This window comes from Nomia melanderi, chromosome 10 (genome assembly GCF_051020985.1).
Source record: "Nomia melanderi isolate GNS246 chromosome 10, iyNomMela1, whole genome shotgun sequence".
NCBI lineage: Eukaryota > Metazoa > Arthropoda > Insecta > Hymenoptera > Halictidae > Nomia > Nomia melanderi.
In genome coordinates, this window is record NC_135008.1 from 3,897,719 (window position 1) to 3,924,963 (window position 27,245).

Consider the following 27,245-nt stretch of genomic DNA (forward strand, 5'->3'; position numbering starts at 1 on the left):
TCAAAGAGGAACGCGGGGAATGGGATCCCCTCGGCGTGGCGAACGCCAGCTTGTAAACTGTGCGGGACGTCGAGCGGCGAAGAGGATCCCGGAGATTCTGGCCGCCTTCAAAGTCGCGATAACAACGTCTCCTTTTCCTTGCCAGCCGTCACTCGGAATATTAACCGGTATCGCGTCTATTATTAGCAGACTCGCCCTTAAGGGCTCGAACCCTTGTGAAAGAAGAGGGCGGATCTGGGGGTGGCCGACGGAGAGGAGGGTGGTTTAGCTGAACGTGTTCGCGGGTTACGCTACGAGACGCCGGCGGCACGGTAATCGGGCGATTAAAATTATAATCTCGGCGTAATCACGGCATTCGGGCGAGGGTCGGCGGGCCAGGTTGCTTCTAATTAATATTAAAAGAGCGAAATTAATAATTAGCGGGACGGAGCGTTAAAGGCGGTACGCTCGGAACCGCCGGCCGCGGTTCCCTCGTTCTTTTACGGTCAAAACGCGAACAGCCGTCGCTTCCGACGCGATAATTACGCCTCCCTCTGGATACGTTCGACCGGTACCGCGGTTAATTGCGATTCTTCCCTCGTTTCGGGGATAACGGTCGGTCTGTCGTGGTCATTGGTCCCCGGATTAGCGATTGAAATGGTAATTGGAGTTTTATGACACCGGCGATGGAATGTTTTTACGACGTCGATGGTTAGACTACTTTGAAGAAAACGACCGGTCCGCTTGTCGGCCAATTGGTGCCGCCCGGCGGGTCCCCGCTCGAACCGAACTGTACAATGAACAAAAAATTTCGAGCGATTAAGCAATCGCTCTTCCTCGTCCTCTTCTGCTCCGCCGCCGCGATCGATGAGCGCTAACGAATCCGGCCATCCGTTTTCGTTCCGAGCGTCGCCTAAATGGATCTAACCGGTGAAGTTTCAATCGTGCCCCGCGTCGGGGACGGTAATAGCGCCCTGGCCGTGCTTAACGACGAAAACGACTCTTCCGAAAAGTGTCGTCTCGCAGCCGTCTCCCTTCGAGGAATCGACATAACGCGACACGACGGTTCGACGGCGGCCGTTCACGGTCAGCGGACTCCTATTAACCGGGGACCGAGGCGGATGAATCTTTAAATGGGCGCACATCGTGCTCCTCGAGTCCCTCTGTCGGGTTGAACACGAGACCGGACCGAGCTAATGTCACCGGGAACGTTATAAAATGTGACACCAGGCAGCTGCCGCTCGCGCGCGAGCGTGCGCGAGCTACGGTAATACAATCCCGCGTAAATCCTGTCTCCTCTTCTTCTACGCCCTGTGTACCAGCTTCCGTGGTTTATTGCTAGCCGGCGTCGCCCCGTTAAACGGATACCAGCTGCGGGATACGTTACGCAGAAATCGGAGTCACTGACGTTTTGATAAGCCGAGTCGCGGAGTGGTCGGTGTTGCCGCGCCCCTTTCGATGAGGCGCGTATGAACAGTCGCGTATCGTGTTTCTGGTTCGAATTATAAGAAGAGATAACGAGATCGCGCGTTCTATTGATTGCGAGGCAACAGGGGAACTACCAGATTAGTCGGAGTACGGATTAATGAACATTTCGGCAAATGCATTCGCGCGATTTGCATGAAATATGAACGATCTCCTTGGTAGCTTTAATGTTAACCCAAAATGTCCTCTCTATCTCATCAGAAAACGTTGAAATATTTCTAATGAAAAACTTTCAAGGGACAAAGCTATTTTGTTTGAATATTTCTCAAATTGATGCATCGTACGAAGTTTAATATTAAGTATCAAATTTTATAGTTTTACCGTATGAAATCAGTTGGCGAGTGAGAGGCACCTCTCGAGTGCAAAGGCTTAACAAGCGTTAGATCTACGTCTGTTCGTCTCTAACTATAAATTATTCCAAGGAAAATAAATCGTATTAATACACCATGCTCCTCTTGTTCTCCAGTACTTTTCACGACGAAAAAGTTCCAAGATCCTGAAGGTAAATCAGGACACGTTCAGATTACATTAACGTCCGCGAGATCAGGTAACAATTACGAGCGACACTCGTTTTGCAAATTATGATCGCTTTCGGCGGACCCTGGACCTTTTTCACGCCGGCGGAGCCAGCCCCGATGCAAATGTATGCAAATACGGAGGGACGAAGTTCGTCCGGTGAGATTCGGGGGTGGTAATGTATCGCGACGGAGTGCAATTCCGTGATAGCTGATAACGCGTCTGTTTGTTGTGTACAGTGCGGGGTTTCCCTTTCGCTCTCTGCGGCCGTCCGCGGGTCGGGAACTTGGCGAAATCTCGCCGCGGCGGTGAATTAACCCTCTCCCCGCTCCTCCCGGAATCGAACGGACGATCCGCGGCCGGCGGATCTCGTCGAGGATCTGGCCACGGGGCGAGATAAAATCGCGCGGCGCGTGAGAGGAATCGCTCTCCCTTTCACGGGCCGTGTTTCGAATGAAAATCCAATCTTTCCTCGTCACGCCGGATTTAATGCATGGACGGCGAACGCGTAATCTCCCTTCCTATTGATATTTCATATTGTGCTCACGCGCCGCCCCCTTTTCCCGAACGCGGGGAACGTTTCTTTTCAGTGTAACGCGTGTAAAGGGACACCGTGTCACTTTGATCAAGGAATTTTCTGGCTATTTTCTGCATGGAGATGAAGCCAGCCGGGGTGGTCCTTTTGTTCTTGGGACTAGCAGCCGTGGGCGGAATTTGTTATTTGATATTTCCAGCTTTTAATTATCGTTGATGGCTGCTTGCGAGTATTTTGACGCCCGGTACTCTCGATGGAAATATTTTATGTGGAAAATTGGAAGATCGTTAAGGAACAGTGAGAATTTGAGAATCGTTCGATGTTATTTTCATTGATTCTTCCTCGATATCGCAGAGATGGGGGACTTGCTTGTCGCGAACATTAACGTCCACGCGTGCAAGCTTTTTTTCAGGCGTCGGAATTGAATTGGCATTTCAGATAGGGCGTCGGCACGCTGACAATCACGCTTCCTCGTTTTGAGGCGTCGAAACGAGCGAGCGATTGAGCCCGGCTCTTCGTTTTGTCGCGGCGGTGCAATCTACCGACAAGCCTGCCAAATCGACTCGTCGATTCGTCCGCGAAATCTCATCGCTTCTGCTGGCTGCACCGTGTGATCAGGAACACGGTTTACGGGAATTAATAAAACGAATTGTAATGCGCGCGGCGATCGCGATTTTCCGACGATATTCCGCCGGTTTCGTATCCGAGCTCCCGGTATCAAGACGGAATGGAGCCGGATCGAGCCAAATGTAATGGATTTTCCGCTGGAAAACGAACGCGTGGCGTTCACTTAAAAACACAGCTACTTACTTCTGATCCAATCTTTGTCCAAAATGGACTCCACATATACAAGAACAACTCATAAATCGTAATAAGCGATATGCATTTACAGTTCCATAATAAACTCTGTTATTTCTAGTTTAGAAATTGATCCAATCTTCACGAAAGAACGGATACACGTTTCTCTGTGTACAAAATCCAATAGCACGACGCAATGCGGGAATAAAGCGATCGCCTCCGGAACGAATCGAATTAACAGGACGAGTCACCGTTTTAATCGTACACAGAATAATATTACGGTCCGTTTCTTTTCCGATCGAACTCGGGCCGCTCCGGCGCGCCGATTTAAAAACTGTTGTGTCGCTGAAAAACGCCACAAAGACCCGGCGGTCGGCGTGTTTCTGTCGTTAGCCCGGTATTCACGAGTGACGAACGCGTTAAAGCCTGCCCCATCCGTGTACAGCACTCGAATGCGAAATCAAAGCTCCACGCCTCGTGTCTTACACCTCGAGCACCGGCCTCTCGACGCTCGTCCCATCATAATATCCGTTTCGATTCGTTACTAGGCCATTGTCGACTCGAAAATCGGCGCCGCGCCGTTTCAAAGTGTTCAGGTAACGCGCGGACAAAAAAGACCGCCAGCGCCGGTGGGAATAATCCCGGGAAAACGGTTTCAAACGGTTCGACGTCGACCTGGAGGACGTGTTAACGAGGAACGGTTAGCGGACCGTTCCACGGTTCCACCTGCGGTTTTCCTTGAAGCTTTTCACCTACATCGGGCGAAGCTTCCCTTTGGCGTCGGCGGACGTTTCACGTGCACTTCCGCGACAGGAGTTTAATCAAACATAATCGACTCGTTACTCTATTTCTAATAGAATTTTTAACGCGCGCGTCCTACTTTACTTCTCGCCCGCGATTATTCAACCGGATTTTTGTAATCGCGCGGAACGAAGGCTTGATCAGCGAGCTCTCCATCCAACCCCTTTCGCCACGGGGAGCGCGATACGCAAAGCCGCCGCGGCGAATACACGAAATTACTCGGGCGTGTCGGCTTCTATGTGCGACAACGCTTCTGTTCCGCCTTAGACACGCGCCTCCCTTAAAAATGCACACCTCTGTTGCCGCGCGGAACATCCGCGCCGCGAGCGGCGAAAGGGTTTGTTCTTTGGTGTCTGACTGAAAAGCGCCACCGTTGCGTGGGCGCACTCGAACCTCTTTGAATCGCGCTGAATATCTGATGAAAGTTCCGCGTCATCTTTAACGTGATTCGCGAGCGAGAAATACTGAGACTTCAAGCATTCCTCGGCGAGACTCTTAGGAAATTATTTCCTGAACTGTCAACTTCTCAACGGGAACACATTTAATCCTATTCTCCGAAATATAAGAATAAAAATCAGATTACAATGTAGTTATTCTCACTAACATAGCACTGATTCTACGCGCAAGCTGTCTAAAACAAGAAAAACTTGACGATCCTCGAAGCGAATGGTTTCCAAAGCAAAGCCTATAACCCGCCCTCATCAACTCCCCGGATAAATGACCGACGCCGATCGGATACCGTGTCTAAACCCCAGTTCCCCGCGATCCGATCAACAAGCCCCGATACACCGTTGTCGAACCCGGTCACGTCCGCGACTCCTGTTGGCGTCGGTGGGGACAAACGAGGCCGCGCGGAGGGCGCGACAAAAAAAGAGCGTCGCCCGATGGAAGACGTTATTACAGGGGCGATACGACGGCGGGGTCAGAAGGGGCAGGGTTCAGGTCTCGCTTACAGCGAGAAAGACGGACGAACGAGGAGCGAGGGTGGGAGGTGGAGGGCGGAGGGAGAGGGAAGATCGTGACGGTTTGGTGTCTCCCGACGCATCGTGCAAGTTGGACGCGTCGAAGGATCGACGGGGGGGATGTATCATCCGCGGCAAACTTTGCCAGTATTCGATCATCCCCCTTCGCCGTGGACGAGCGCCGCCTGTCGCATTCTAACAATGCGAGTCACAGGACGACGCGAAGAACAAGGGGAGGAGGAGACGGCGAAAGGGGGTGGGAGACGGCGAGAAGAAGCTCGCGACGCGAACGCCGGGGCAGGCGAGAGGATGGCGGGAATATTACACCACGTGTGGCAGTAATAAGACTGCGCGCGTGACGATAATGCAAAAATACCTATCTCGCCGCCCCCTTCAACCGGGCCAACCCCTCCGCGGCCAGCACTTCGCGCAGCGTCCTCGACGTTTTTGTTCCCCGTCTCCTTCGCTTTCCTTCGTTTTCTCGTTATCTCGACATCCCTGCCCCCACCTCGGACTGTCTGCACCTCGCCCCCTCTTTCGTTCTTCATCCCCCTCGACCCTCCGGCCTCGTCGGATTCGCCTCGTCGCGTCTCATTTTTGCCCAGCGATTACGAGCTTAGCCTGTCTCGCCGTCCACCGCATCGGGGAAAACTTAAATTTAGTTCCGCGATGATTACCGTGCACCGGCGAGGGGGCGACGCAGGGAATGGGTGGGTGGGTTTGTTGCGGGGAATTTCGGGACGGGACAGTTCCGCGGTCTGATTAAGCTTGATACCGACTGCTTTGTAGCGGAGCCGCGCGCCAGAGAAGCGGAGGAGACCGACCGGTTTCTCGAGGGCGTCGCGGAATTATAGGGGGTGTACCGTAACTCGCAATTAAGGGGAGTTTTTCGGCAGCCCGGCACTTTGAACTGTTTCCTTTTGAAACGGTTAGACGCTTGCCGGAATAGCGGAAGAGGTGTTTGAAGATGATGAGATTCGTTTCCGCGGTGGGAATTGATTCTTCGAGGGTGATACGCGGGCTGTGCGAAAGTAATATTCGATTATTGGGCGCAGATAACACCGACGGCACACGGCTGCCGGTGTACGAGCGAGCGCCGATCGATTCGGTGCATAAGTTTCGTTTCTGCGAGTTCGATTAGAACACGTAAAACCGAATGGCTCGATTCGTTTAATTGACTGTTGCTGTGCAAACCGGTGAGTGCGAAGTTTGAAGCTGTATTTGTAAGTGTATCATGCTCGAATAACTTTAGTAATTTCGTGTAAAAAGGAAAAATGGAAATATGCAGTCGTTATGTATTTTATGTTACTTGTATCTACTAATTTTGTTTATCCACGTGTTCGCGTTTAATTGACAAGGTTCGTTCAATACTGTTTACGTTCCACGCGTCCCCATTCTCATTTATTCCGCGATAAATTTCACTCCAACGGTTCTCCGCTGAATTTCACGCCCTCCACCCTCGCGGCGCGCCATATTTCGTCGGTAATCACGTTTCCGGTGAAAGGCGGCCGAAGAAGGCGCGCCTTATTCACGATTTCCTCGAACGAGAACCTTTTCCAAAACCTCCAAGTGTCCCATTAGCCTGGAAATCCGGGAAGCCGCCGGTCAAGTACGGTTCACCGGAAAGCCAGAAACAAAACGAGCCGAGCTTTGACGTTTTCAGTCGATCCCTCCCGCACTCGTCGACATCGACCGGCGCTAGCGATGGCTCCGAAGCGCTTTCGAACTCTTCGGGCCGCGATGACAAAGGTTTCGGGTCACTTCAATTATTGTTCCAACCTCAATCTCGAACGCTGATGAGAATTCCCCGTGATCGAACGATCTTACACAACCAATCTCGAAGAAACCTAGCATCGTTAGATACCCAAAGGTACTTTAAACGCGTTCACACTCTTGTTTGAACAAGCAACGTCTTAAAACCAACCTAAGAACACGATTCGCGCGTAATCCTTCGATCGATCCAATAAAAACAATCGTTCACTGTCGTACAACGGAAATCCCATCCACTCCAGAATGAAATTCGACAACCACAACGGAAAGGCAACCCCACAGGATCACCAAATCCCCGAAGAATCCCTGTGACCGTTCATCTTTACGCAACCAAATTGCTCGCAGACTCGCGGCGGTAAGGACAATTGAATGTCCACCCCGTAATCCGGCCTGTTTCCACCCTCCGGCTCCATGAAACTCAATTTTCGCGTGGACGGCCACCCCGGCGGCGTAATGAAGAAAAATCTTAGGAAGTTGTCGCGGGAGGATATCTCCTCGCTGCGGATCTAACGACGCGATGGCTGGGGCGGGGCGGCGAGGAGACGGGGAGAAGGTGGCCGATGGGGACTCGGTGGCATCGAAGCGCGCGAGCCGTCATTATTTTGAGTGCGACGCGGCCGGCGCGGCGCGTTGGCGGCGGTCGGAGGGGCGCGGACGGAACGGCGCCGAGCCGACGGAGCTGGGAAACGGTTCGAAAAGGGCCGGTGTTTTCTCTAACGACGATGATAATGCTGTGTTTGCACGGCTCGCTCCTCCGTCTGCTCGTCCCATTTCCGTGGAATAACAAATGCGGCCGGATCGTTACGCGGCACGCGACATTAACGCGTGAATTCGCCGGCAGCTGGCTTCAATGACCCGTGAAACGGCGCTCGGCCGTGGAACAGGGACAAGGGGTTGGTACACGTCGCGGTGGAAACGCCACCGCCACCGACGTCTAATTGTTTGCGAGCCACTTCGTCTTGCATCTTCGTCCTGTCCGTTCCCTTCTTTTTTTTTTAGGGGGAGACCGCATTACCTTTTTGTCATCTCCGTCCGGCGGAACATGTGCACTTGTTAGCGACGCCGTTTGGAAGACGCTGTTTGCGCGACCGAGTTCGTACAAGGTGCGTCTTTGGCGACGGTCTGCGATGGAGCAAACAGAAAAAGCTCTCAGAGATTTACTCGGTGATTTATGCGCCGTTTGAATCATCGCGCGGCGCTCTTCTGCGGCCTGGGCTTTTAGACGTGGTTTCGAGCAGAGAATCGATCGAGAGAAAGTAATCGCAAAATCGAAGCTTCTGTGTTACGTTTGTATTTATGGTTCGGCATTCAACTTTTCTAATAATGTAGTTTGAATAAATTATACGGTCCGCTGAAATATCGTTGAAACATCGGTGATACTTTAAGAAGTAATAAGAAACGTTCACGTACAGAGATGTCGGGTCATTTCTTAGGAGTCGTTGAACGAATTCAAACGGAGTTTAATCTCCCTCCCCGCCGAGGTTTGATAACGTTGTGTAATTGCATGGGGCGCACGCAACGAGAGGAAAAAATCCACTGCCGAAAACCGGAGTTCGTTATCTGGAGCGGAAACTCGTTGGTTTTTTCAATGTTTTAAACGTGCTCGTTGTCTAACGAAAAATTGTGGGAGCGGCCGATAGAACATCGGAAGCAACAGCGAGAAGGAAAGAGGAAAAAAGAGTGGTTTCGACGAAAGGTAGGGAAGCGGGGGCAGAATACAGGCCGAGTCGAGTGGAGGAGAGGTCGACGAGTTTTTATTTAAGTAATTTTCGACCCAATTCGCGCGCGGCCAACGCCAATCTATCTGTTTGCCACGAAAAATACAGGCAGGCCGCTAGGGGGGAAAAAAGTAGGTGAATTAGGGTAGAAAATGAGTGGCGTCCGGCTACGTGGAAACGTTCGTATCGTCGTAATTACGGCGAACGTTGTTACGAGATAAATAATATTTGCTCTCCATACGAGTGCCGGCTAGCGAGTACGGTAGCTCTTCAAGTAGGCACTTAGTCATGCCGACAGTCCATTGTCTGACACGAAGCATCTCTTGTCAATCAACCGCCTATTCGTCGTGTAGTAACGTTAATTTATCTTTCATCAGCTTTCACGAACATTCGAGAGGCCGCGCGCTATTCCATCCCTGTCGCTTTACGCCCCAACTCCGATTCTTTATTTCCTTCCAGCCCGGAATTGGGTCATCGCGAATTACCAACAAAATATTCTACAATTTCCAGCGTTCCGCGAGTAATATCAAACCGGGCTGCGTTTCGCGAAAAATTCGGAGCGGCTCGATCGCGTGGACGTCTATTAAAGCGAGCATCGATCGCGCAGATGAACGAACAGATGAAAAAATGTGAAAAGAAAGGACAACAATAGCCAATGAAGAAAAAGTAGTGGTCCCCGTCGAGCGTTTAAAGTGTCCCGAGATAAAAAGCGAATAACACGGTCAGGCCGAATCGATTTATTTCACTTGCCGGCTGACTACGTGACGTTCATTAATTACGTTGTTCGCGGGGATTCCATCGCGAGTCTAATAAATTCGAATTCGGTTCGGGACAGAGAGTGCCGCTCGACCGTAGGACAAAGCGGCGTCCTTAATAATTGCATTTGGTGATTACGCTTAATAAAGATTACTCGGTCGTTGCTTCGCCGAGCGTTTTACCGGGGCTGCCATTGCGATTGCGTAATTCTCGCAACTTCTCCTCGCTAAAGCGATTCTTCTCGAAACGTTTACGATCGTTCGCGATATTTCATTCGAATTTCAATCGCGCTTCGAGTAAAAAGAGAATTCTCATCAATAATATCGGACAGATTACCTTAATCCATCGTCAACGAGACAATCGCTTGCATTCAACATCTTATACACGGTAATATCTATTCAAGATCATCCATAATTTCCAGTAATCTTCTTACGAAGTACACCTTGCGTATAAACGCTTCAATATTTATACGCAGCGATGTACTCATACGATCCCCAGAAAACGCCTGTAAGGTGTTGGCCGCGCGGTTGCGTAAAGATGGCGGAGTCGGGGCGGCGCGACGCGACGCGACATAAAAGCCAGTCCGCGGATGTAGCACGGTGTCCTCATAATTACGGTAATTCGCGGCGATTGTTCAATCGTCAATTACACGGAGCACAAACATTGTCGGAACGTGGATCGATCCAATGAACATTTCCCTCCTCAAACTCAAAGGTTTGCTACGTCCACGTTCGTACAACACGTGCCCGCTCTCTCGCTCGCGGCCGGCCAGGTACACAATATTCGCGACCAGAGCTTTCAAGTTAATTTAACACCAGCTCGTCGAAACTATCAGGAAAGAGATGGAAGGGGCGAAGGCGCGAGAGGGGACAGAAGCAATCGTTTAGACGTGTAGGTACAACCGGATCGATAAGCAACTTTAGATTCAACCTCTCCCTGTGTTGCCGGAAAATCGAGCGTTGCGCGTCTATTTATTTATTTGCTTATCTAGAAATGGACGCGATTAATCCCGCGTTGTATTTGTGTACTTCCACTACAGCATAACGTAATTATAATTAATGTTAATTCGATGCTGCGTCGATTCGCGCTCGGAGGAAACGCATTGTGAAATGCATCGTAAAAATTCAGAGCGGAACGGGTGAATTATTTGTCGGCGACCGTTCCGCAATGTTCGCCAGGAACCGGGGAAACGAGGTTAGATAAGTTTTTAAGGTTATCGCGGCGGCTGTTAGTAATAACACGCCGCGAAACGATAAGAAAGTGGAACTGATTTTGCTCCGTCGGAACGCGATCGAGCGCACACAATTACAGTTATTACTTCGGTTAACTGGATTCCGTCTCGGCCGGTCCGCTCTAATAATGGATTAGCGTGTCCGTAACGAAACAGGAATTGTTTTGATTCGAGGACGGAGGAACTTTAATCTTCATCCATCACGGAGACACTTGGTGAACATCGTCAGGTTGTAATGTATGCGATCGGCCTATCGGTAACTTATAATTGGATTGCGGTCTCCGACGGAAATATTCATTTTCGTAGCCAAGATTCGCGAGCGCCGGATAGAACGAAATTCTACTCCTCGAATCGATGATATCGGTAACTCGAAAATAAAGTTATGAAAATGATAATGCCCGGACTACTTGTAACGGGTCCAAGAAATATATTTAATACGCGGATGAAAGGAAGCGCCCGTCCAACCATTTAACTGTTTAACATGTAAATGCCCCAACAACTCGAGAGAGATATCCCGGCTGAAACGTGCACGGCCAATCCGCAAAAATCATCCTCAAAATCCGACGCCGCAGATACAGATATCCCCGAATCCATAAATTTATCGCGTTTACATACGTCCCAATTTCGCCGACCTCCATCCCCCCGGCTGTCTCCAATAATACCACGGTTGATCGAGCGTCGTTCTCGAGCGAAAATTCCGTCCCTCCGCCTCCGACTCTCCTCGCCGCCCCCGGGAGCGTTATATATCCAGTCCAGTCGTTGACGATCAACAGTGGATCGCGCGGTCCTGTTTGTAACACCTGCGTTTAACGCGCGTCAAGTTCCGATTCGATCCGCGTTAGTGACGGACATGATGGCGGCGCCCTCCGAACACCGCCGGAAGAGCTGACCTCTACCCCGCGTGTCCTGAGTCAACTGCGGGCTCGGAGATAAATCTAATTTCGAGGGTCACGATTGTACGTTGCATAATATATGCTCTGTCTGCGAGACGCTCCTTCGGCCGGTCAACGTTTCGACGGCTCCATTCGGGACGGCTGTCTGCGATCGACCCGTGAAAAATTCACCGCAACTGCAATTAAGCGGGCAAATACTACTTCTATAATACACTCCGGAAGTTATTTATAATTAACGATTCGCCGGTAACGTGAGTTGATAATCGAGATATTGTTTGAGTTGTCAGTCGGATGGATTTATCCCCGCTTCTTCTCGTTTATTAATATGGTAACTGCCACGGTGTTTGTGATATGTAATGAGAATATTTAATGGATAATAGAGTATCGGGCGAGCTGGAATACCGAATAATTAATAATTATTTATATTTATCTTTGTTACGAGAAAATAAGTAGTACGTTGAACGATGAAGATTCTCGCGGAAATAACGTGATAATCCGTGATAATCCGTGATTGCAGGCTTTTAGTTGTTTTTCAATTAATCTTTATCAGATTCCCCTGACAGGTTTTAAATATGTTTATCGGTGGCCGTACTGAGAATTGTAACTGTTATTCGAGCGGAGCTTGTAAGCAGCACGGAGCCATCCGTAGTCGCATTGTGAACAGATCACGACAGCTTTAACAAGTTGAGTAATGACTGGCGTTTTAGCCAGTAAATTATCATCGGGCCTCCTCTCTCCCCAACGATCGCGGGCTGGAATGAATGGCGCGTGACACAGAAGAAAGCTACACTCGACTATAAATAGATAAACACGCTGCTGGGTATCGCTGGAAGCAGGAAGGGGTAGGAATCCGTGGTAGGAAGTTGGAACGAAAGCCCACTGGATGAAGTGATTTTCGTGCTGGTTGCGCGGCGAGGGTGAGGCGTGATCGTGACACTTATGGTGCGCGGTAAAATTAGTTTATGCCACTCATGATCGAGCGAAACATATGGACGGAAAGGTGCGGCATTTAAAATAGTATTTCGGCGAGGCGCTGGAATGCGAAGAGGCTATTTTTAGCATAGACACGTGTACCGATAGAAGAAGCGATAAATTATGATTCCGATATGTTTCTTCCGCGAGAAAATTGAAGAAATTGCTATATAAATAAACTTCCTCGTTTAACCCTTCGCACTCGAAAGGTGACTCTCCACCACTTAATTTGATGCAGTGAAACTAAAATCTGATATTTAATATTGAACTATGTATAATGCATCGGTGTGTGAAATATTGAAAAGCTTTCTCAATTCACTCGTGATTTCTCTTCCTTTAAAAAAACATCGTCATTGTCTAGTCAAAAAATCTTAAATATATCTAGCGAAATACTTCCCAGTGCAAAGGGTTAAAAATCATTTTTATCCGTGATGGGAATGTAACGCGGAAGTTGCCCGACAACGCGAGTTTCGTCCGTAAAAATCTGAGAAATGTTTCGGTGTCACTTTGAAGCGTTTATGCGACGTACATTTTATTTCCATTTCGGCCGGCGCTAAACGCGGAATGCAACGAGTGCGGCCCTTGTTAAATCACCCTTTCCCAAAGCCTCGTATTGACAAGCACAAAAGAAATCCTTTAAACTCCGGCCGACCGCGCGGATCCTTCCTATTTATTGCCCTCAAACTGTGTGGCCGAGCAAGATTTATGACACCTGGAAACCCCGCTCGATCCGTTGCAAATCTATCCGCGGGCAATATTTTATCCGAACATGTACTTTACAGTTTTTTCCGGAACTTATCCAGGATATCTCGAAATAAGCTCCCTACCGGATCGGTGCCATTTTTTTTTTTCTCTACCGGGTGCATCGTCAGCGGCACGCTCGGAAACAATAAACACCGTCTCCGTCACGGAGACGGCCATTTTCCCGCAGTCAATAATAAAAATACCCGTCGAGCAAAAAATTCCCTCTCTAAGCTCTAGAAGTATTTCATTCCATTAATCCTCGAGCACTCGCGCACTTGACAACGTCGCGAATAGTTGATTCCGGATCAATTATGATCCGCGGAAAAACTTGTTCTATATTTATACCTTCCACCGTACACCGAGAGCAACTCGAACTCAACCGTTTCAACGGGAAACCAAATAATCCTCAAAATGTAGGGTCTCGACCCGTTCGCTGCCAATCACAGAACTACTTAACCGCCAACACGAGTGTCTTAATATAAAGCAAAATTTGCGGATACAAATGAAATCGCGTATTTTATGCCGGCAGCGAATGCCTTGAGGAACACCGGTCCACAAATCAGCATCCACGACGCTCCGAAATCGCTCGGCCGGCTCGAGCGCGGAGCGGCGTGCAACAGGAATAGGAAGAAGAAGACCGAACGACCGGAAGTCGGTAAATACCCAGCACTTACTCGTACGTACTAGTCATTTTCTGTAAGGTCTCCGGTTCGGGTATGCGGGATCGGGAGCGTGGCCGTGGTTAATTTCGTCTGGCTAGGTGTCTGCCGTCCGGAGAGACGTAACCGCGCGATAATGTCGTGTGTGCGTGCGTGCCGTGATCCGCGCCAAGACGGAATCTCCGCCGGCGGAGCGGTATGCGCGGGTCGGAGACGGTACGGACGAGAGGGAACGATGAAACGACAATTACGTTGAAATAGTGCTTCCGCCAGCAGGAGCGCCAATGCCCTCCGCCCCCACTTCGCGGCCGACACCGCGCATTGGCGTCCACTAGCGGTCGGAATGCAGGAGTCCCTTATGGTGCATTTACATCAATCGAACGAATGCTCCTTTGCACCGTTCGAATTCTTCTTTGATGAAATTTACGCTGCTATAGAATCGAATGAAACAGAATGTTATAGAATACACAATAGAATGTTATTTAGAATAGACTATTCTTGGAAAAGGATGCTCGATTTTATAAACCTTTCTTCGAGCAATTTATCGATGGAATATTTTCTAATGGACAATGAAAGGATGCCGGGTTTTTAGGAATAAATGCGTCATTCATCAAATATTTTCAAATGCTCGATGAATGCTTGCTAAAAACGAATGCCCCGTTCGTCGGATATTTTTAAACGTCCAACGCATTCGTGTTTGATTTTAGAAACAAATGCTGAATCGAGGTAGAATAATTCGTCCTTTTGCGCGACGAACACTGCTCGGTTGCGCGTCGAACGAGAGCGAGTTTGTCGAGAACGGAGGCTGCGCGAGCACTCGTTCGATTGGTGTAAACGCACCATTACATGCATCATGAACAGGATGCGAGCCGAGTGCGGCTCTCTCTTTCCACGTTTCGCCGTTCCACGGAAGAGCTATCCTTGCCGCGCTAATGAGAGGGCTCGCGCGGTTCGAATTGATTTATGCGACGTCCCGGACGGAATTAGTGTCGCCGCCGCGCCATTTCCGGTCGGGAGTGCGTTTTCCGGGAGACACTCCACCTTTCATCGGTTTCTTCTTGTTATCAATCCGGGCAGGGTGGGCATTGAAAGATTCAGTGGTCTTCCCTTAACGAGAACGCCGCTCCCTACAGCTGTCACCAATTTTTAGGGACGCAGGTCGCGGAAGACGCTCGAATCGTAACCACGTGTGGCCCTCCAACCGTTTGATCTTGGGGCTTACGAGAATCTACGGGGATTTCGTCGTTTCACGACGGTTCGCCGAAATACACGGTTCGTTCGTGTACAGGTCGATTCGAAAGTCGAACGATATCAGTTCGGAATATTCTAATAAACGCGTCGACGCCCGCTCGTAAATCCTCCAAACGCGAACGTTCCCTACGGAACAATGAAAATAGCGGTTACGAAAAAGGGCAGGGGAGAAAAACGAAAAAAATTAGCGTGACTCATAGGTATAAAGCTTTCGCGTCGCGCCCCCGGTGACCGCAGTTCAGCGCCGATAATTTTTCTAGCGTGTTCGAAAGCCATCACGGGCACGTTGTAATTTTTTCGTGGGTAACGGATCCGAAAGTGTACAGCCGCTAATATTTCCCTGAACAGGGCAATCCGGCCGCTCTCTGTAATCTTGGCCGCGATTAACCGCGAAATTAAGATCGAGCGAAATATCGCGGTTTTCCGGGCGCATCCTCCCCCGGCGCGGGGGGGCGAGTAGCGGCGCGGACGAGATTTAATCAAAAGAGAAGCTCCGCTCGGATCGGATCGCCCCGGAACACCGCGAATTCCCAATCTTCTAATCGGAGGAGCGAACCACTTCCATTCGCCACGGTTAAAAGCCGCTCATGCGAACTCGCCGGACCCCGGAGCTACTCCCTCTTAATTGGAAGAAGCCCAGGTGCGAGATAAACCGCGTCCATCTTGAACCGCCGACTTCTATTTCTCGCCTCGCGCCCCCCTCGGCCGACGTCCTTCGATTTCACACTTACGTTCCCTCCCCTGTTTCCGGCCGGAACGCACCCTTATTCATCGGGAAAGCCGATGCCCCGCCGTTTCCGCACCTCCTCGTTCCCGTGTTTTTCTTCTCGCCGTTTTCTTAACCCCTCGAACTGGTCTCGAAATAAATACACGGGATCGCGGGGCGAGCCGACAACCCTCGGCGACCCGGGAAGAAGGCGCAAGAGGGCAAAGAGCGACAACGGGGCTTGGGGAAGACCGGCAAAGATGGAAGTCGCGCGGCGGAGGTGTGTACATAGGTGTGCGCGTAAGGGCCGGAGAGTTATGGCGCACACATGGAAACGCTGCGACGGTGCGTGACAGATTGGGCGCGGGGGACTAACAAACTCTGCCGGATGTATCTGTACGGCAATTCGCCGATATCGTTCTCCGATCGATTTGTATTGTTACCGACACGCCGCCTTCCGGTGCCGAGCTCCTCTGGATTGTAGTCCCGTTTGACCCGGTGTCGCGAGGCCTGAATCCCTAACGCGTTATCAGAGATGTCCCGATGATCGACGGGATTTCGTCTGTTGAAATGGATCGGCCGTGGTTCCGAGGGTCCTATTAGGCGGAACGATCTTCCGATTAGGTTCATTCATTCCTCCGTGGAATATAGACAGAGGATTCCGCAGTTCTAACACGATCTTCGTGAATTTTCCAGTCGCCGAAAGGAAAGCCAGCTGAGTCTCCTCTGCGGCCCGCGAAATGGCGGCTTATCAGGAATAAGTAAACTAAATCCCAGTGAAAATAGAAACTTCGTCTTTCGTTACGAATTCGATCCGTACTTTCCAGCCCGTTCTTGCCGCGTCCCATTCCGAACGCAACAATAACATCGGGGACGAAGTCCCGCGGAGCGGGGGCCGCGTACCTGCTCCGGGAGGCAGCGAGTTGCCCTCAAAAGCGGAAAGTTCGCGTTCCGCGCGAAAATAACCCCGTTCCGTTCCGCTGGACCGCGCTCCCGGGAGTAAACCGGCCGAAGGGAGGCCGGCGATGCAGAATGGTCATGTAATTCTCGCGGAATTATTCCGCTCAGACTGACGACTCGCGGGGACCGCCTCCTCTCGAAACATTATATTTCCACTCGAAGTTCCGAACTCGGTGCTCCGCGGCTGTTTGCGAGCGCGTCGGTAAATTATCGCCAGCCGTCACGGGCCGTGGAACGCGGGCGCCGGGGGGTGGATGGACAAAACGACGCCCGGCTTTCCCTCAGACGAAAGTTCTCCGTCGAACCGGCACGGACAAACGTCTTCATCAGCGATCTTAACGAGACATCTCCCCGGACTTAATTACCTTCTTCGCCGTTTCCGCCGGTCTTTCTTCCGCCCTCTTATTACCGCCGCCCCGTCCTCCGCGCGTCGTTCCGTTTCGTTCCTCGCAACGGAAACAGCCCGGAATGTATCGCGTTATCGAGCCATCGCGAAGATCGATCTCTATTCCGTGGAATTTGTGTCGCGACTAATCCGTCGCTCGTCTAAGCCTACTGTCGAGACCTTTATCTGAACGTCTGGTCGCGTTCACAGTCGAACTGCCACGGTCTTTGCGCGACGGAGGCTGTAATAGCCTCCCCGGGGAGCCACGAATCGCGCAATGGACCCGTTGCTCCGACGCTGGCCCACAATGCGACTAATACCGCGTTTATGTGCCTTTTGTGAGGCTTTGGCTATGCCACCCTTACGCTTTGATGCGTCGGAGCTGATCGGTTGGGGAGCTTCGCGGAAACAACGGAGGAAAGCGTGAGTGATGGGGATTTTGCTTTGGGGAGGCGCGAAACACTTGTGGCGTTAATATCTAGTCTTGAATGTGAATCTTCGTCAGCAGTAAATTCCTGCGTTATTCGCAGAAATCAAGACTGAAGCGATGACTATCTACCGTACATCAGGAAGAATTGTTAACGGTTTGAAGCAAGATATACAGATTTTCGGATTTCAAATAGAATATTCAGTGGTTCGCTAATGCTCGAAGATCACGAACGATTGCCAAGTTCATTACTCCACTCCACCCTCGAGCGTATGAATGCGATCCCAGACGTCTCAGCCGGCGTTCTGCGACAGCTCGAAAAAATATGGCGAGGGTGGTCCATCGGGGGCGGCGTCTGTATCTCGGAAGATAACAAGGCGACACTCCGATCATTCGTAAAGCTGTCACTGGAGCAATATATCAGTATCCTTTTTAGTCGTTACGCTGACACACCCTTCCGTGGCGAGGCACGGGGAAAGGGGACAAGTATATACACCGGCGAAAGGAGAGACGAGCGACGCACGCTAAACGACACGCACACGCGTGCCAGGAGATCCGAGAGACAGAGAGGCAAACACAGAGAGAGAGGGAGAGAAGACCGCGCACGCCACACGATGGACACAAAGCGGCAATACGGAGGCTTTTCGGGGCAACTGCACGGTCGTTAGTTAGTGAGCATTCATCATCGTATTGTTATCGTTAGCCACGGTCTTCACGGTTATTCGAGCCGCCCCATCGAGATCACAATGCGACCAGATGCAGCCTAGAACGCGGCACCGATAGGTTTCCTTCATTGTGCTCCGCCGCTGCGCGCCGCGATTCTCTTTCTATCCGCTCTTTTTTTTGTCCCGTTGTCTGTCTGCCTGGCCGCCTGTCCGGCCCCGTCCCGCGAAAGGGTGCACCGTTGTCCGCGGCATCAACCAGTCGATTTACCACGGCGAACCTAATGTCGAGCAGTCCCGGGTCCGAAGATTTTTAGGGGATTTCATTCACGGGGCCCAACGAATGATGATTAACGGGACCGTAATCCCTCGAGATCTGGGTTACGTTCGGATACGGGCGGAGTTCAAGGAACGGGGGCGACCAGCGCGTAAGAGGATTGCTCGGCTAAAAAAGAACGACAAGAACCTCATTGGTATGCTCCAAAGCTTCTGGAACTGGCCAGATGTAAATTCGCTCGGTCGCCTAAGGCGGAGTTCCTCCCTGCCCGTGATTTCGATCGCAAAAAAATCATCAACAACGGCTACGAGCCGGATGCGACACCGGACAACGGAGAAATTGATGTGGAGTTAGGTACACGCTGATAATTCCTCCGGCCGCGTTTCAACTCCGGCCCACTCGAATAAGAATTCGAAATGAGCGGAGGAAGTCGCGTCGCCGAGTTTCGTATGCAACCTGTTCCAAGCTGATTCAACTAGCCGAAAAGTTAGCTTCCCTCCGCCGGAGTGAAAGGGGGTCGCCGGTGGGAGCGGCATACCGGCACAGGAGGGTTGCAGCCCGTCGCGCCCCGCCGATGGGACAGGAGGGGTGCAGCTTTCAAAAGAAACTTCTTTATTTCCGGAGAAAATAAATATTTGACCGGGCCAGACACCGGTTTGACGCGGGGACTCGAATGGCTCCTTTCATTCTTAACGAGCGCGACCCCCCCTGGTCCTGGAGTTTCAGAGACGTCGCTGCCAGGACGTTGCCTCTCCGACGATTAATTCGCCTCTGTGCGCCCGATGACGGGGACGTTAGACGCTCCGACCTCTAGGATGTTGACTCTAGGGGTAAATTTTAGAAAACGTTCAATTCATTCATTGCCAACGATCGTTCGAGTGTTCCTATGCTATTCAAGACACTTTAGGCGACACAATTTTCAGGGTTACAACAGATTCTACAACGTATTTACAACAGAAATTTTCTATTCACTCCGACAAAGGACAATTTAAGTTGCTAATCCTTTTAATACCATATTACAGGACGAGCCAGGAGAACCTGCTCCCCGAAACATTTCAATTTTTCTTCATAACCGTCCCCGTGAAGTTCGAACGTCTATTTAAGGGGCGCACGAGGCGACCCTTCTCGAAGCAGACCATAAACATCGCCTCCACGCGGCCATAACTTAACCCTTCCCCGAGGATAATATTTAGACGACGACTGTCCCCGGACGATGAAGCCTCGCCGCGATGTCGTAATACTTCCGAGGTAAAAGTCAGCCGCCGGTCGCGCCCGGTGTAATTTGCAAGCGGATTCGGGAACGGAGTTAATATCGCGGCGGCCGATTTATCACCGAACCGGTGTCCCCCTCGCGCGGCCATGAAACCGGCGAATCCGGGAGCGCGAGAGAGACAGAGCCCGGAGCTCTTGATACCGCGGTAAAACCCGGTATATCCCTCGACGCGCCATCATTCGTATTGTATACATTTCATTATTCTCCCGGACGGGGTCGCTTTGAAGTCCTGAAACAGTTCGGTTTCTATCTCTCTCCCGGGCCGTTCCATCCCGTTACACGCAGAACGGTATCAGCCGGGAACTAGGGCAGGCCGGGATACGGGAACACACCGGGAAAATCCGAATTTAAAAGCGCCCCAGAAAGAGTACGGTCCGGGGTTCCTTCGGGCTCCGCGCGCGCGGTTTATCCTCGCATCCTCTCGTTCCCCGCGAAAAAATCAGACGAAAATGTGCTCGGTCTCTCCCCGCGCGCTCGCGGGCCGGATCGCCGCGAAGGAGATTTCGCCGCGAGAAATATCGCCGAGAATAGGAACCGTGACAACCTCTTCGGCTTTAAATGCGTTACAATCCCGGCTTGATTCAGAAATGTTGAGGGGGCGAGGCGCGGCCGAAATTTCGCCCGTCTCTCTGTATTCCGGGGATTTCCCGCGGAGATGCGACCTTAGGATCGCGTATGAATCCGAATACACGCGGGAAATTCATGATCCCTCTCGTTCCCTTCCTCCTGGTCCCGAACTTTTGAATTTCGATGAGAAATTTGCGCTCCTTTGTTTTCCTTCGCGATTATCCGATAAACGATACCGAGAAAAGAAGAGTTACGAGAACGACATTTCCCCCGGACGAGTATAAGGGGGAAGACTACGTCGAATTCCATTCCGAAATCATTTACATTTCCGCGCATCGAGGAAGATCCAGTTTACCTCGGCCTCGGAGCGGAGGTCCTCTTTCTCTGTGGCACCGCTTCCTTCGTCCCGCGGATACAACGGTGATCCGGCATGCGAAAAACTTTGCGCGTCCGTTTTCATTCGGGGCGAAATCGGGAAGCGAAATTACTTGCCGGATAACTTGACAGAATCGATAATTAAGTCCCGGCTGTGAAACGAAATTTTCGAGGCCGGGGCGAAAGCTGGAATAGGGTGGAGAGCCGGTTGAACGGATAATGTTTATCCACATCGAGGGTAAAAGCTTAAGGGGGCCGATGGAAGAAAACGAGCGGAGAGAGGATTTTTATTTCAATCCTTCGCCGCGGCTCCCGACAATCTCTTTTCCACCGGGGCAAGGATACCATTTTTCCAACTTGTTTTGGACTGTTCCAGGTACGGTCGACGGTCGATGGCCGACCCCGTTGAAAACGTCGAATGGATTGACCCAGTTCAGCCGTGGAGGGAGGAGGAAAGCACCAGGAGGTGGAGGAAGAGGAGGAGGAGGAGGAGAAAGGAGGAGGCCAAGTAATGCTAGCAGATAATGCGAGGAGAGTTTTCTCATTTCTGCGACGCCGTTCCCCTAGTAGATAAGGAAAGCTGCCCCTTCTTAATTTCTGATGTCTTCGCCGGCTAGATCCGGCCAAACTTTTTATTGCCACTTATCGCCGTAACCGCGTTTCCGCGAGGCAATAAGCGTCTGCTGATCTGTTTGCTCGTTGATTGTTTGTTATACGTGGCTTTAAGTGGCTCGGTTATATCGACGGTCGCGCCGACGACGTCTTCTCTGCCCCATTTAACTCGTTTTCTGTACTGTTCTCGTTTCCACTGTACGTACCCGGGCCGTTTGCTTAAGAAAAATTCTGTTCACCCACCGCTGAGGAACGGTCGCGATTGTGCTCGGAGGGACGATTCTTTAATATGCATGGATTTCCCGCGTTTAAACTCCGCCGCGGTTTTCTTTCCTCGAATGATTACAGAGCAAACAACGCGATGTGGAAATTATGAATTTGCGCGGGTACGGGCTTTTAACCGAATAATTTTCGACCCTGATTCTCCGTAACGGTGTACGAACGGTGAATATTTAAGGTTGAGTCGCATTTACGACGATGAAAGTTTACGGAGCCGAGAGCCGCGCTCGTTTAATGTTGTGATTTAAGCATCGCGACCCGTTCGATTTCAATTTGCCGAGACTCGGCTACAATTCGTGGTATTAGAGAGGCACGAATGAGACTCGCGGGATCGTAATTATCCTGCCCGTAATATTAGGCATGCTCGCAACTCGCTCGACGGTAGTTCGGGACGTCTCAACCACTCGATCGCAACTCACAGGATTGCAACAATCTCGGCTGCAACTCGAAGAATTATGGCTATTGGAACTGTCGCTATTCGGGCCGAATCTTTGGGATCGTTGATTGCTTCCATCGACGTGATTAACCGGGAACGAGTGACGGCGAAGCGCACGATACGACGTTCATCTGCATAAAAAGAGGAGCGTCCCGAAAGAAATTACAGAGGAAATTTCGTCGTTGAATTCGAGCGACGGAATAACGAAAGTCTCCGGGATAACCGCATTGTCTTAATATCGGTGTTTACGACTTATCCAGATATATCGTAAAGCACTTGGGAATCATTCCAACCATCAGAGCCGCTTCCAACGAAACGAAATAAGACGCGACGACTTTCCAACTTGTTCAATCGCAGCCGAGGCGTCCGCCATCGCCCGAGGCTCGCCCCGAAATGGTTCATTCCGGTCGCGGCGGGCGGGGGAAGGGGGTCGCGATTTTCTCGCGCGATGAAATCGCGATAACTCGATTCCGGGATAAGCGGTATTCCCGGCAGAAGACGCAAAGATTTAGTCCGGTTTCCCGGGCGTAATCCGTCGGCAGCTAGCTTTTCACGGACTTTCGACGATTGCTCTCGAACCACCGGCCTCCGGATCGATCCTCCCGAGATCGTGTTTGCGGAACGCGCCGCGAAATAAAACAACCTGGACGCGGCGGATTTTGTCGCGACGCGAGGTCGCAGCGTTTGACCGACGGACTAGCCGAAGGCTTCAAAATATTTGCGAGTATCGTACCTCTATGCGTGTAACGTCTAAAAATGAATGGCCTTAACTGAATCTTTGAAATGAAGCTTCCACGTTCAATATTCAGTGACAAGTAGTAACATTTATATTCCTGGATCAGGGTTCAGTGAGAAGGTATCTTTAAAGATAAACGCAAAAATTCCGTTTTCAACGTGAACGCGTCGCATTCGTCGAGAAGACAAAGAAAAATCTGATCATTCGTGAACGTTTAGATCCGCAGGGTTTCCATTGAATTCGGTTCCAGGATGCACGAAACGAACGCAGCACCGGCTGATCGACTGCGAAACCCATCGCGACCGCTCGATTCTCAAACACGCCTCCCGCGCGCCCGCTCCATCATCCCCGGGGTCTGATATCGAAACAGCGTGATTACACGCGAACACGATCGCACCCGCGCTACTTCTTCCGCGGTCAGATTTCCAATTTCTGCCGCGGAAAGTTCGCCGGCGAAGACGACCGCTGCCAATCCGTTTGCTGGATTTTGGCGTCTGACTGCCGATGCCGTCGAGCAACTTCACTGCGTGCACTGTCACATCGATGCACACACTTCCACGGTAGTTTCTATGGGATCTAATCGACGAAGTTGTAATTACTTCGTCGACTCGGGAGATGAAGACAGACCACGGGAGGGTGATGAACGGAAAGAGAAGGCGGGAACGAGGGACAGAGGGGGGGGGGGGCGAGATAGATCAGATAGGGTATACAGAAACAGGAAGAAAAGTGGTAGGACCAAAAAGAGAGCAAGAGACAGAGAGAGAGATGAAGAGAGAAAGAGAAAAAGGAAAGACAAGGTGAGAAGAGACTAAAAGAAAAGAGGAGAGGGAAGAGGGTTCGTAGTAGTTTTATTTTATCGCAAAGTGATGGAGATATCGACAGATGTAATGCCACTTCTCAGACTGTCCCTCCAGCTCCTCGGTATCCGCCACTTTTCCCCGTCCTTCTCCCACTTCTTTCGTCTCAGAGCCTGGTTCACGCCCACCATCACGAAACCAGCCACCCCGGATCTCTCTCTCTCTCTCACCCCCTTTCTCTGTCTTTCCTTCTCTACGCGAGTGTGATTACCGAACACCTTGGAAATCCATTACTTTATATCAGTTTTTCCTAAAGGGCTCCCAGTGGCGGCGCCTTCCCGGCAACTCCAGGATCCTCAGTCAAGTACTCGGGTAGTCCCCGCCTTCGTCCGACCGACCGCGCCGTTATCTCTCAGAATTCCTCTCCGTGGACTCGATTTTTCGAAGCCCTCCGACCGGATAAGCCTCTCGCGATCCGCACGTCCATGGTACTCCAACTTCTGCGTCCCCTCGACCCTGCTATTCGACGTTTGCATCGCGGATTTTGGGACCACTCCGGTGCGGTCTGTTTTTTGAAAAAAGAGTACCGGGACGCAGTCGAGTCTCGCGGTGGTTGTACATCGCACGTCAAGCAAACAAATTCCGTCGGTTCGACGCGATTTCGCCGGGCTGGACAAATATTGTGACTGCCAGCGTGTCGTAGGGTTCTTCTTTTAAAAGGCACGGTATAGATCCGCGCGCCACAGACCCAGAATATTTATTCGGATTCCGGGACATTCGGAGAACTATCTTTCACCGGATCGCGTTTTTTCCCGCGGTTCCTGAACCCAACGGCCGGCGACACTCCCGCGGACTTTTAATCGCGAGCAGGCGGGGGGAACATTGTTGGCATCACAATGAAATTTTGAAGTACAACGCGGATTGGACGCGTTCTACGCGGAAAGTCCTCGCGCCGTGCCGCCGGCGGATTTAAAGCGGTTCAAAAGCCCTTTGATAGGATGCAAATAAAGACGGACTTTTCCGTCGTGGTTAATATGGAATCTTAAATCCTCGCGGCCGATGGAATGGGCCGGCGGAACGAGCCGGGCTTTATACTCGGCAGGATGGAAATTCTGCTAGAAGACTGGGCGGGTCTTTCGCGAAAAAAACTACTCCAAATAGTAGGATTTGTTTCCTGAAAGAGTGACCGGGGCACGGTTGAAGGTATATTCCGGGGAACGATTAGATTATCAACTTAGATATTCGGTTTGTAAAACGCAGCTTCAATGAGTGACCCGCATTCGCTGTCACTCATGATTAACCCACTGCCAGGGCACGACAATGAGCGTCCTACGACAGATTCACCGAGATCAAACCGTGGATCGTTGATAAAAGTAACTCCTTCCAGAACTCGAAACAATCGACAAGAAAGTTTCATAAGAAATATCTGTATAAAATCCAACTGCGGTTCATTTACCGTCTGGATCATCGTTTCCCACAGAAGTCGGCCGACTTCTCGGCCACCCGGTACGCTACCTAACCCCGTCTCATTGTTCGACCCCTAACGACACCGGCAGCCATGAAACGCGGACGTTCCCGAGATTTTCGTTTAAATTATGAATCGGTTCGCCCCGCTTCAGACACTCCTCGTCGGTCCCCGCTCTCGGCCAGGCAGCACCGCCATCGGCAGAGCCGGTGGTTTGAAGAATTCTCCGTGGGATAAGAAAGAGGAAGCGGAGAGGGGAACACACCGGGTGTACAGCGAGGAGAACAGGCGGCGAGCGGCGGAGCCGTGGAAGAAGAGAGAAGAAAAATGGAGCGAAGCTTATGCGAAGCCAATTAATTATCGAGCTGCTCTTCTCTTTCGCTTCTGCGCCCGCGTCCTCCCCTCGCCGTTGCTCACCCCTCCGCTCCCTCTCGCGAGATATTATTCTCGCGAGCTGCTCTGCCTCTCGGTAAAATCGACCGTCGAGTGGGGGATTTCCGTTCTTCTTCATCTTCTTCTTCGTCTTCTTCTACTTCCTCTTCTTCCTCTTCCGCCTACCTATCCCCCTCTCCCGCGGACCTTATTTATACGAGGCAGAGCGGTTCTGCCCTCGTGTCGAGTTTTGTATGCCGGAAGAATCCGGCGACGCCCTCCTAATGATGGTATTATGCTCGTTCCACGAGCTCACGTGATCGCCGCACCGTTTTGCACCCCTTCAACCCCATCCCACGCCCTTTCTTCATCGTCTTCTCTTTTCCTTCTCCTCGCCCCCCCCCCCTTCCCGATTCTTATTCCAACAGCCGGTTACTCGACAGAATTCTCTACCCGTTAGAGCATTACGCGACGCGTCGTTTCGTCTGCTCGCGCCGCGATTAATTAATTCCCAGTCGCGAACGGACGTCGCGCGGCCCGCCATCGTTCCACGGACACGAGGCGACCGCTTCCGGAACCGTCCCTCGAGAAATCTGTACGAAAAGTTGCTCCCGTCCCGATGAAACCGTGTTTTTTCCCCGCCCCGCTCGGCCGCGACGCGGCGTTTGACGAAGGGGGATGAAAGCGGCGAGCGTTTGCGCGTCGGCCGAGTGACCTCTTGCGCAACGGCGACCGAAAATAACCCGACGAACCGCGATTTTTCGCGAAACGTCGCGAGCGATGGATTCCCGTTGAGGGGATACAGCGGTGAAGTAGCCGGCTCGCGCGGAACGGAAATCAACCGACACGCGGTTAGAGCTTGTTAAAGCGGAATCCCCGTTCCGCGGAACGGCGGCGAAGTATCTGGTCGCAATAACGACAAGGATCGCGAACAACGGGCCGCAGTTTTAAGTGCCATACAGAAATCCCATCGTACGCAGCATCGCGGGAGCAGTTTCCAACAAGTTCGCCGCGGCCCTCGTTACCATAATCGCGTTTTTCCCCGGACGAATCGTTCCTTGGTTAACGACAAGATTGGCGGTCGGTATCGTTCACGAGCACCCTTATCCGTTTCGAATAATTATCGTAATCAGCCGGCTCGTCGAATATTAGAATATTATGCGTAACATTGAGTAATTGAATCCTCGAGACTGAGGAGCGCCCGAGATAGCAGGGACGGCTTCGCTGAATGGTAACCCAAGACGGCGCTTCGAAGCTATTCAAAAAACCTGTACATCCTCCCGCTTCCGAGCGTGGTTTAACGTTTCATTACGACGATAAAGCTCGCCGATTTGACGAGATACTCTTAATGATTCGTATAATGATCCCGGGTACTGGTATCTAGGTGGCGACACGAATCACGACACCGAAGGGACGTCACGGTGAGTTGGACCCGTTCCAGAGATCAAACGGCTTAATTGATTATCTCCATTTAGCGTGTACCGATCCATAAAGCACGCCGGAACGGCTTCACGTTAATTTTGAGGGGCATAAATCGACACCCGCTATACTTCAAGCTACAGCATTTTCGAACGTGTGGTCCGGGGGACGCGTTTGTCCCGCGCCTCGTTGTCCTGGCAATCCGATCCAGCTTTGAATCCTAATCACCAAAGGGCGGTGGAATGTGTCGAGACCCACGAGTGGCGAACCACTTAACCCAGCGTCATCCTAAAGATCCACTTTCGAAGCTGGATCGTATCTTCCCGGGCCACTTGAAATACCTTCCATCCCGGCTCGACTATCTGTCGTCTCTCGCCGAGTGAAAAGTAATCTTCCAATAGCCAGGGAAACTCAATTAGCTCCGGTC

At 51.3% G+C, this 27,245-nt stretch overlaps 1 protein-coding gene across 6 annotated transcripts in view; it reads right to left on the minus strand.

Moving 5' to 3' along the window:
- Ten-a (Teneurin-a transmembrane protein) overlaps nucleotides 1-27,245 on the minus strand; it is a 587,521-nt gene that overhangs the window by 50,518 nt on the left and 509,758 nt on the right. The gene's annotated exons all lie outside the window — the stretch shown is intronic.